The sequence below is a fragment of the Saimiri boliviensis genome, chromosome 20, assembly GCF_048565385.1.
Source record: "Saimiri boliviensis isolate mSaiBol1 chromosome 20, mSaiBol1.pri, whole genome shotgun sequence".
Taxonomy (NCBI): domain Eukaryota; kingdom Metazoa; phylum Chordata; class Mammalia; order Primates; family Cebidae; genus Saimiri; species Saimiri boliviensis.
In genome coordinates, this window is record NC_133468.1 from 2,351,923 (window position 1) to 2,360,995 (window position 9,073).

Sequence of the window (9,073 nt, forward strand, 5' to 3'; positions counted from 1 at the left end):
ATTCCGTTAGTCTATGTGTCTGTTTTTATGACAGTACAATGTTGTTTTAGTTACTATAGATCTGTAATATAATTTGAAGTCAGGTAAAATGATTCCTCCAGTTTTGTTCTTTTTGCTTAGAATGGACATTGACTATTTTGGGTTTTTTTGTAATTCTATATACATTCTTTTTAGAGATAGTATTTCTGTCACCCAGGCTGGATTGCAGTGGCACAATTTTGGCTCTCTGCGGCCTCAACTTGTCTCCTCCACCTTCCGAATAGTTGGGACTAGGGGCACAGACCACCATGCCCAGCTAAATTTTTGGGTTTTTGTTATAGAGATGGGTTCTCACAGTGTTACCCAGGCTGGTCTCAAACTCCTGGACTCAAGCAATCCACCAGCCTTGGCCTCTGAAAGTGCTGTGATTACAGGTGTTAGCTATCATGCTTTTTAAAAGTTTACTTTGCAAATATGGGGTCTCATGTTGCAAAGTCTGGTGTTGAACTCCTTGCCTAAAGTGATCCTTCCACCTCAGCCTCCTAATGTGCTGGGATTATAGGCATGAGTCACCATGCTTGGGCATTCATATAAATTGGAGGATGGTTTTTTCTACTTCTGTAAAAAATCTTAATTGATATTCTGATAAGAATTGCATTTCGTCTAGATTGCTTTGGGTAGTATGGACATTTCAACCATACTAATATTACAAATCCATGAACACAGAATAATTTTTCAGTTTTTGCTGTCCTCTTCAACTTCTTAGGTGTTTTATAGTTTTATCATGAAGAGTTTTCACTTGCTGGGCATGTTTCATGTGGGAGATGCATGAGAGGAGAATAAAACGCACACACAATACTTTTAAGAGTGAACAGCTTTTATCCCAAGTATATGGTAATGCAGATATAGTAAGCAAGTCATATAAGAAGCAAATGATATAATAAGCAAATTGATGTGGGGAGAAGGGAAAAATATATCTTTTGTGTATATATGTTGAGAGTAAATATATACATATTTATATGCTTCATATATATACTTATAATCATATATATAATGTGTGTGTGTGTGTATATATATATATATATATATATATATATATATATATATATATGCTTCCTCTGTAGTCTGGTCACCAGACTACAAAGGAAGCATCACCAGACTGGGAAGCAACAGCCTGGCTCTAGAGTTACATTCTCCAGACTATATAGGATTCATCACCAGACTGGGAAGCAACAGGACTGGTAGTTTGATTAGTCTGGGCTCCAGAATTGGGCACCCATCCGTGCACAGTTGAAAATTCTCATGAAGCTTCTCTTCAGTCTGGGAGCCTGGCTCTTTTTGTAACAAGTTGTTTAGCATGAGGTCCAGTCACGAGAGCCCTTCGCAACTGGGCTCAAGGAACACAAAAAGGTCAACTTGTTTTTGTAATTGTCTATTTTTTTTTTTCAATAACTAACAGATAGAAATGATTGAAATAGAGATTTCTCTGAAACAGTGCTGGATAAATGCCTCAAGGGGCTCGTACAACGTGTTCCAGGACTTGATGACCACTGTGTCCAGTTCAGTTGAGATCAAATTAAATATTTCATTTCCCCCCACACTTGGTTAACTCCTAGGTATTTCATTCCATGTGTGGCTATTGTAAATAGGATTGGTATTCTATTTTTTTCCCACATCATACACTGTTGACATACTGAAATGCTACTGATTTTTGTACGTTGATTTTGTATCCTGCAACTTTATTGAATTTAACCGTTCTAGTATTTTTTCAGTGGAATCTTTGAGTTTTCAAAAATATAAGATAATATTATGTGAAAACAAAGATAATTGTACTTAACTTTTTCAATTGGGATATATTTATTTATTTATTTATTTATTTATTTATTTATTTGATTGATTGCTCAAACTAGGACTTCTTGTACTATATTAAATACCAGTGGAAACATTGGGTATCCTTGTCATGGTCTAGATTTTAGAGGAAAGGCTTTTATTGTTTCCCTACTCAGTATACTACCAGCTGGGGGCCTGTCATTATTTATTTTTTATTCTGTTAACATAATGTATCACATCTATTAATTTGTGCATTCTGCCTCCAAGGGGTAAGTCACACTTGGTAATCATAAATGATCTTTCTAATATATTGTTGAATTTGGTCTGCTAATATTTTGTTGAGGATTTTTGCATCAACATTGGTCAGAGATACTGGCCTGTAGTTTTCTTTCTTTGTTTCTTTGTTTCTTTGTTTCTTTCTTTCTTTCTTTGTTTCTTTCTTTCTTCCTTTCTTTCTTTGTTTCTTTGTTTCTTTCTTCTTCCTTCCTTTCTTTCTTTCTTTCTTTCTTTTTCTTTCTTTCTTTCTCTCTTTCTTTCTTCTTTCCTTTCTTTCTTATGTCTTTGATTTTGGAATCAGGGTAGTACTGATCTTGTTATGTAAGTTTTGAAAAATTCCCTTCTATATTTTAAAAAATAATTTGATTAGGACTGTTATTCATTTTTCTTAAATGTTTGGTGTAATTCAGCAGTGAAACTATAGGTCCTGAGTTTTTACTTACTGGGAGAATTTTTTTGTTTTGTTTTTGTTTTGTTTTGTTTTGTTTTGTTTTGTTTTGTTTTGTTTTGTTTTGAGACGGAGTTTCGCTCTTGTTACCCAGGCTGGAGTGCAATGGCGCGATCTCGGCTCACCACAACCTCCGCCTCCTGGGTTCAGGCAATTCTCCTGCCTCAGCCTCCTGAGTAGCTGGGATTACAGGCACGTGCCACCATGCCCCGCTAATTTTTTTGTATTTTTAGGAGAGATGGGGTTTCACCATGTTGACCAGGATGGTCTCGATCTCTTGACCTCATGATCCACCCGCCTCGGCCTCCCAAAGTGCTGGGATTACAGGCGTGAGCCACCTTGCCCGGCCTACTGGGAGACTTTTTATTATACCTTCAGATGTGTTACTTATTGGTCTGTTTAGGCTTTAGATTTCTTTCTAGTTCAATCTTCATAGGTTTTATTTATCTCAGAATTTTTCCATTTTTTTCTAGATTTTTCAATTTATTGGCATATAGTTGCTCATAGTAGCCATTAATAATCCCTTAATTTGTGAATTTTCAGTTGTAACGTTTATAATTCTGATTTTATTTATTCAGACTATTCTCTTTTTCTGGTTTGTGTGGCTAAATGTTTGTCAACTTTTTTGACGTTTACAAAACCAACTTTGTGTTTTATTGATATTTTTGGTATTCTTTTATTCATTTCGACTTCATTTATTTCTGCTCAGCTGTTTTTAAAAAATTATCTTGGGGTTTTGTTTGTTCTCATCTTTCTAGTTCTTTAAGATTCATCATTTTGCTTTTCACAGGATTGCGCTGAAAGCGAAGAAGGAAGCTCCTGCCCCCTCCCAAAGCTGAAGCCAAAGCGAAGGCTTTAAAGGCCAAGAAGGCAGTGTTGAAAGGTGTCCACAGCCACAAAAAAAAGAAGATCCGCATGTCAGCCACCTTCCAGCGGCCCAAGACACTGCAACTCCGGAGGCAGCCCAAATATCCTCAGAAGAGCGCCCCCAGGAGAAACAAGGTGGACCACTACGCTATCATCAAGTTTCCGCTGACCACTGAGTCTGCCATGAAGAAGATAGAAGACAACAACACACTTGTGTTGTGTTTAACATCCACACTGTGGATGTTAAAGCCAACAAGCACCAGATCAAACAGGCTGTGAAGAAGCTCTATGACATTGATGGCCAAGGTCAACACCCTGATTCGGCCTGATGGAGAGAAGAAAGCATACCTTCGACTGGCTACTGATTACGAGGCTTTGGATGTTGCCAACAAAATTGGGATCATCTAAATGGAGTCCAGCTGGCTAATTCTAAATACATGTATATCTTTTCACCATAAAAAAAAAATTCGGAATGCTGGGAAGATGGCCGCCTAAGAACAGCTCAGGAATTCAGCTCCCAGTGAAAGTGCAGAGGGTGAGTGGACGCCACATTTCCAGACGAACTCTTATTGCCCACAGACCAGGAGATACCCAGGCAGAGGGGTCGCCAGCGTCGCAGTCCCAGCCGGTGCGGCTGTTTTGGCCCCCGCGGGGCTGATTCCGCCCGCGCGGCTGCTGTGACCACTCCCTGTTGCTGCAGTTCTCCGTACAAAAGCCAATGGTCTGGGAGCCCTCTTAGCTGGCGAGCAGAGCCCTGAGACGGCAGAGCTGCCCAGTCAGCTGAAATAGCGAGTCAGGCCAGGAGATTCCTAGGCAAAAAATCCGCCAGGAGCCGGCGCCGCAGTTCGATCCGACTCCGTGAGTCGCAGCACGGGAGATCCCAGCGCCTTTTCAACAAGCAACTGGAACGCGGGGTCGTTCAACTTAAAAGAAAAGCCTCGGAGTCAGGGAGCCAGGTGATCAGGCTCAGTTGGTCCCACCCCTCCACCCCCAACAACAACGAAAACAAAAACAGTAATTGGAAACCCTCTGGGTTGAGCCCTTCAAACCAAGCACAGCTGAACCGGGATGGTCCGGTTCCGTGGGGGAGGGGCTTCCACCATTACTGAGACTCTCCACCGCTAAGGAGGCAGGCTGCCATTGCCGAGGCAACCTGCCACAACAGAGAGAGTCCCCATAACAGAGGCGGGGCCACCATTGCCCAGACAGTTCTAACTACGCCCTTATAAAAAGGACTACAGGGAAGAGCTCAGGGCAGCTGGGCGGAGCCCATAGCAGCTCAGCAAAGCCCCTGCGGGCAGGCAGTGGCTAGGCGTGCTGCTAGCTGGGCGGGTCCGGCCTGAAAGAAAAATCAAAAAAGGCAGTAGTTCAAGGGAAACTCATAAAGCTCCAACTCCCTGGGACAGAGACAGACAACAGGTGGATAAACCCACAAAAATGGGAAGAACCCAGCGCAAAAAGGATGAAAACTCCCAAAACCAGAACACCTCTCCTCCTAAAAGGGACCACAACTCCTCACCAGCAAGGGAACCAGACCGGATGGAGAAGGAGGTTGATGAAATGACAGAATCAGACTTCAGAAGGTGGGTAGTAAGAAACTACAATGAGCTAAAAGAACATGTTCTAACCCATCGCAAAGAAAATAGGAACCTTGAAAAAAGATTGGACGAACTGCTAACGAGAATGGGCAGCATAGAGAGGAGTATAAATGAATTGATGGAGCTGAAAAACACAACACGAGAACTTCGTGAAGCATGCACAAGCTTCAACAGCCGAATTGACCAAGCAGAAGAAAGGATATCAGAGGTCGAAGATCAACTCAATGAAATAAAAAGAGAAGGCAAGAACAGAGAAAAAAGCGCAAAAAGGAATGAACAAAATCTTCAAGAAATGTGGGACTATGTGAAAAGACCTAATCTACGTCTGATAGGTGTACCTGAATGTGATGAAGAGAATGAATCCAAGCTGGAAAATACTCTTCAGGATATTATCCAGGAAAACTTCCCTAACCTAGCAAGGCAGAGCAATATTCAAATCCAGGAAATACAGAGAACACCACAGAGATATTCCTCAAGAAGAGCAACCCCAAGGCACAAAATCGTCAGATTCACCAGGGTTGAAATGAAAGAGAAAATGCTAAGGGCAGCCAGAGAGAAAGGTCGGGTTACCCACAAAGGGAAGCCCATTAGACTCACAGCAGATCTCTCAGCAGAAACACTACAAGCCAGAAGAGATTGGGGGCCAATATTCAACATCCTCAAAGAAAAGAACTTTCAACCCAGAATCTCCTATCCAGCCAAACTAAGCTTCATAAGTGAAGGAAAAATAAAATCCTTTGGGAACAAGCAAGCACTCAGAGATTTCATCACCACCAAACCTGCTCTACAAGAACTCCTGAAAGAGGCTCTACACATGTAAAGGAACAACCAGTACCAGCCACTCCAAAAACACACCAAATGGTAAAAAAGCAGCAACACAATCAAGAATCTGCATCAACTAACCAACAAAACAGCCAGGTAGCATCAAAATGATAGCATCAAATTCACACGTAACAATACTATCCCTAAATGTCAATGGACTAAATGCCCCAATCAAAAGACACAGACTGGCAAATTGGATAAAAAGCCAAAACCCATCAGTGTGCTGTATCCAGGAAACCCATCTTACATGCAAGGATACACAAAGGCTCAAAATAAAGGGATGGAGGAAGATCTACCAAGCAAATGGAGAGTAAAAAAAGGCAGGAGTAGCAATTCTCATCTCTGATAAAATAGACTTTAAAGCAACAAAGATCAAAAGAGACAAAGAAGGACATTACATAATGGTAAAAGGATCACTGCAACAAGAAGAGCTAACGATCCTAAATATATATGCACCCAATACAGGAGCACCCAGATACATAAGGCAAGTTCTTAATGACTTACAAAGAGACTTAGACTCCCACACAATAATAGTGGGAGACTTTAACAACCCATTGTCAATATTAGACAGATCAACCAGACAGAAAATCAACAAGGATATCCAGGACCTGAATACAGACCTGGAACAAGCAAACCTAATAGACATTTACAGAACTCTCCACCACAAATCCACAGAATATACATTCTTCTCAGCACCACATCACACCTACTCTAAAATTGACCACATAATTGGCAATAAATCACTCCTCAGCAAATGCAAAAGAACAGAAATCATAACAAACAGTCTCTCAGAACACAGTACAATCGAGTTAGAACTCAGAATGCAGAAACTAACTCAGAACCGCACAGCTTCATGGAAACTGAACAACTTACTCTTGAATGTTGACTGGATAAACAATGAAATGAAGGCAGAAATAAAGATGTTCTTCGAAACCAATGAGAACGAAGACACAACATACCAGAATCTCTGGGACACATTTAAAGCAGTCTCCAGAGGAAAATAAATAGCAATGAGTGCCCACATGAGAAGAAAGGAGAGATCTAAAATTGACACGCTATCATCAAAATTGAAAGAGCTAGAGGAGCAAGATCAAAAAAACTCAAAACCTAGCAGAAGACAGGAAATAACTAAGATCAGAGCAGAACTTAGAAGGAAATAGAGACACAAAAAACTCTTCAAAAAATCAATAAATCCAGGAGCTGGTTTTTTGAAAAGATCAACAAAATAGACAGACCACTAGCCAGATTAATAAAAAAGAAAAGAGAGAATAACCAAATTGATGCAATAAAAAACAATAAAGGGGATATCACCACAGATTCCACAGAAATCCAAACCATCATCAGAGATTATTACAAACAACTCTATGCACATAAACTAGTAAACCTGGAAGAAATGGATAAATTCCTGGACACCTGCAACCTCCCAAGCCTAAACCTGGAAGAAGCTGAAACCCTGAATAGACCAATAACATGGTCTGAAGTCGAGGCAGCAATAAAGAGCCTACCACCCAAAAAAAGCCCAGGTCCAGATGGGTTCACAGCTGAATTCTACCAGACATACAAGGAGGAGCTGATACCATTCCTTCTGAAACTATTCCAGACAATCCAAAAAGAGAGAATCCTTCCCAAATCATTTTACGAGACAAACATCATCCTGATACCAAAACCCGGCAGAGACTCAACAAGAAAAGAAAATTTCAGGCCAATATCCAGGATGAACATAGATGCAAAAATCTTCCATAAAATGCTGGCAAACCGATTGCAACAGCATATCAAAAAGCTCATCCACCACGATCAAGTAGGATTCATCCCGGGGATGCAAGGCTGGTTCAACATACGCAAGTCCATAAACGTAATCCACCACATAAACAGAACCAAAGACAAAAACCACATGATTATCTCGATTGATGCAGAGAAGGCTTTTGACAAAATTCAACAACGCTTTATGCTAAAAACCCTCAATAAACTAGGTATTGACGGAACGTATCTCAAAACAATAAAAGCTATTTATGACAAACCATCAGCCAATATCATACTGAATGGGCAAACACTGGAAGCATTCCCTTTGAAATCTGGCACTAGACAAGGATGCCCTCTCTCACCACTCCTATTCAATATAGTACTGGAAGTTCTAGCCAGAGCAATCAGGCAAGAAAAAGAAATAAAGGGTATCCAAATTGGAAAGGAGGAAATCAAATTGTCTCTATTTGCAGATGACACGATTGTATATCTGGAAGACCCCATCATCTCAGCCCAAAGTCTCCTGAAACTGATAAACAACTTCAGCAAAGTCTCAGGATACAAAATCAACGTGCAAAAATCACAAGCATTCCTATACACCAGTAATAGACTTCAAGAGAGCCAAATCAAGAACGAACTGCCATTCACAATTGCTACAAAGAGAATAAAGTACCTAGGAATACAACTAACAAGGAACGTAAAGGACCTCTTCAAGGAGAACTACAAGCCATTGCTCAACGAAATAAGAGAGGATACAAACAGATGGAGAAACATTCCATGTTCATGGTTAGGAAGAATCAACATTGTGAAAATGGCCATACTGCCCAAAGTAATTTACAGATTCAACGCTATTCCCATCAAGCTACCAATGACCTTCTTCACAGAACTGGAAAAAAACACCTTAAACTTCATATGGAACCAAAAGAGAGCCCGCATAGCCAAGTCAATTCTAAGCAAAAAGAACAAAGCAGGAGGCATCACACTACCAGACTTCAAACTATACTACAAGGCTACAGTAATCAAAACAGCATGGTACTGGTACCAAAACAGAGATATAGACCAATGGAACAGAACAGAGGCCTCAGAGGAAATACAACATACCCACAACCATCTGATCTTCGACAAACCTGACAAAAACAAGCAATGGGGAAAGGATTCCCTGTTTAATAAATGGTGTTGGGAAAACTGGCTAGCCATGTGCAGAAAGCAGAAACAGGACCCCTTCCTGACACCTTACACCAAAATTAACTCCAGATGGATTAAAGACTTAAACATCAGACCTAATACCATAAAAACCGTAGAAGAAAATCTAGGCAAAACCATTCAGGACATAGGTGTAGGCAAGGACTTCATGACCAAAACGCCAAAAGCAATGGCAACAAAAGCCAAAATAGACAAATGGGACCTAATCAAACTCCACAGCTTCTGCACGGCAAAAGAAACAGTCAGTAGATTGAATCGGCAACCAACAGAATGGGAAAAAATTTTTGCAGTCTACCCATCTGACAAGGGG

General features: G+C 40.6%; 1 pseudogene; it reads left to right on the forward strand.

The window, feature by feature from the left end:
• The first annotated feature begins 1,336 nt into the window (after positions 1-1,336).
• On the forward strand, positions 1,337-3,830 carry LOC120363058 (large ribosomal subunit protein uL23 pseudogene; annotated as a pseudogene).
• The last annotated feature ends 5,243 nt before the right edge of the window (positions 3,831-9,073 follow it).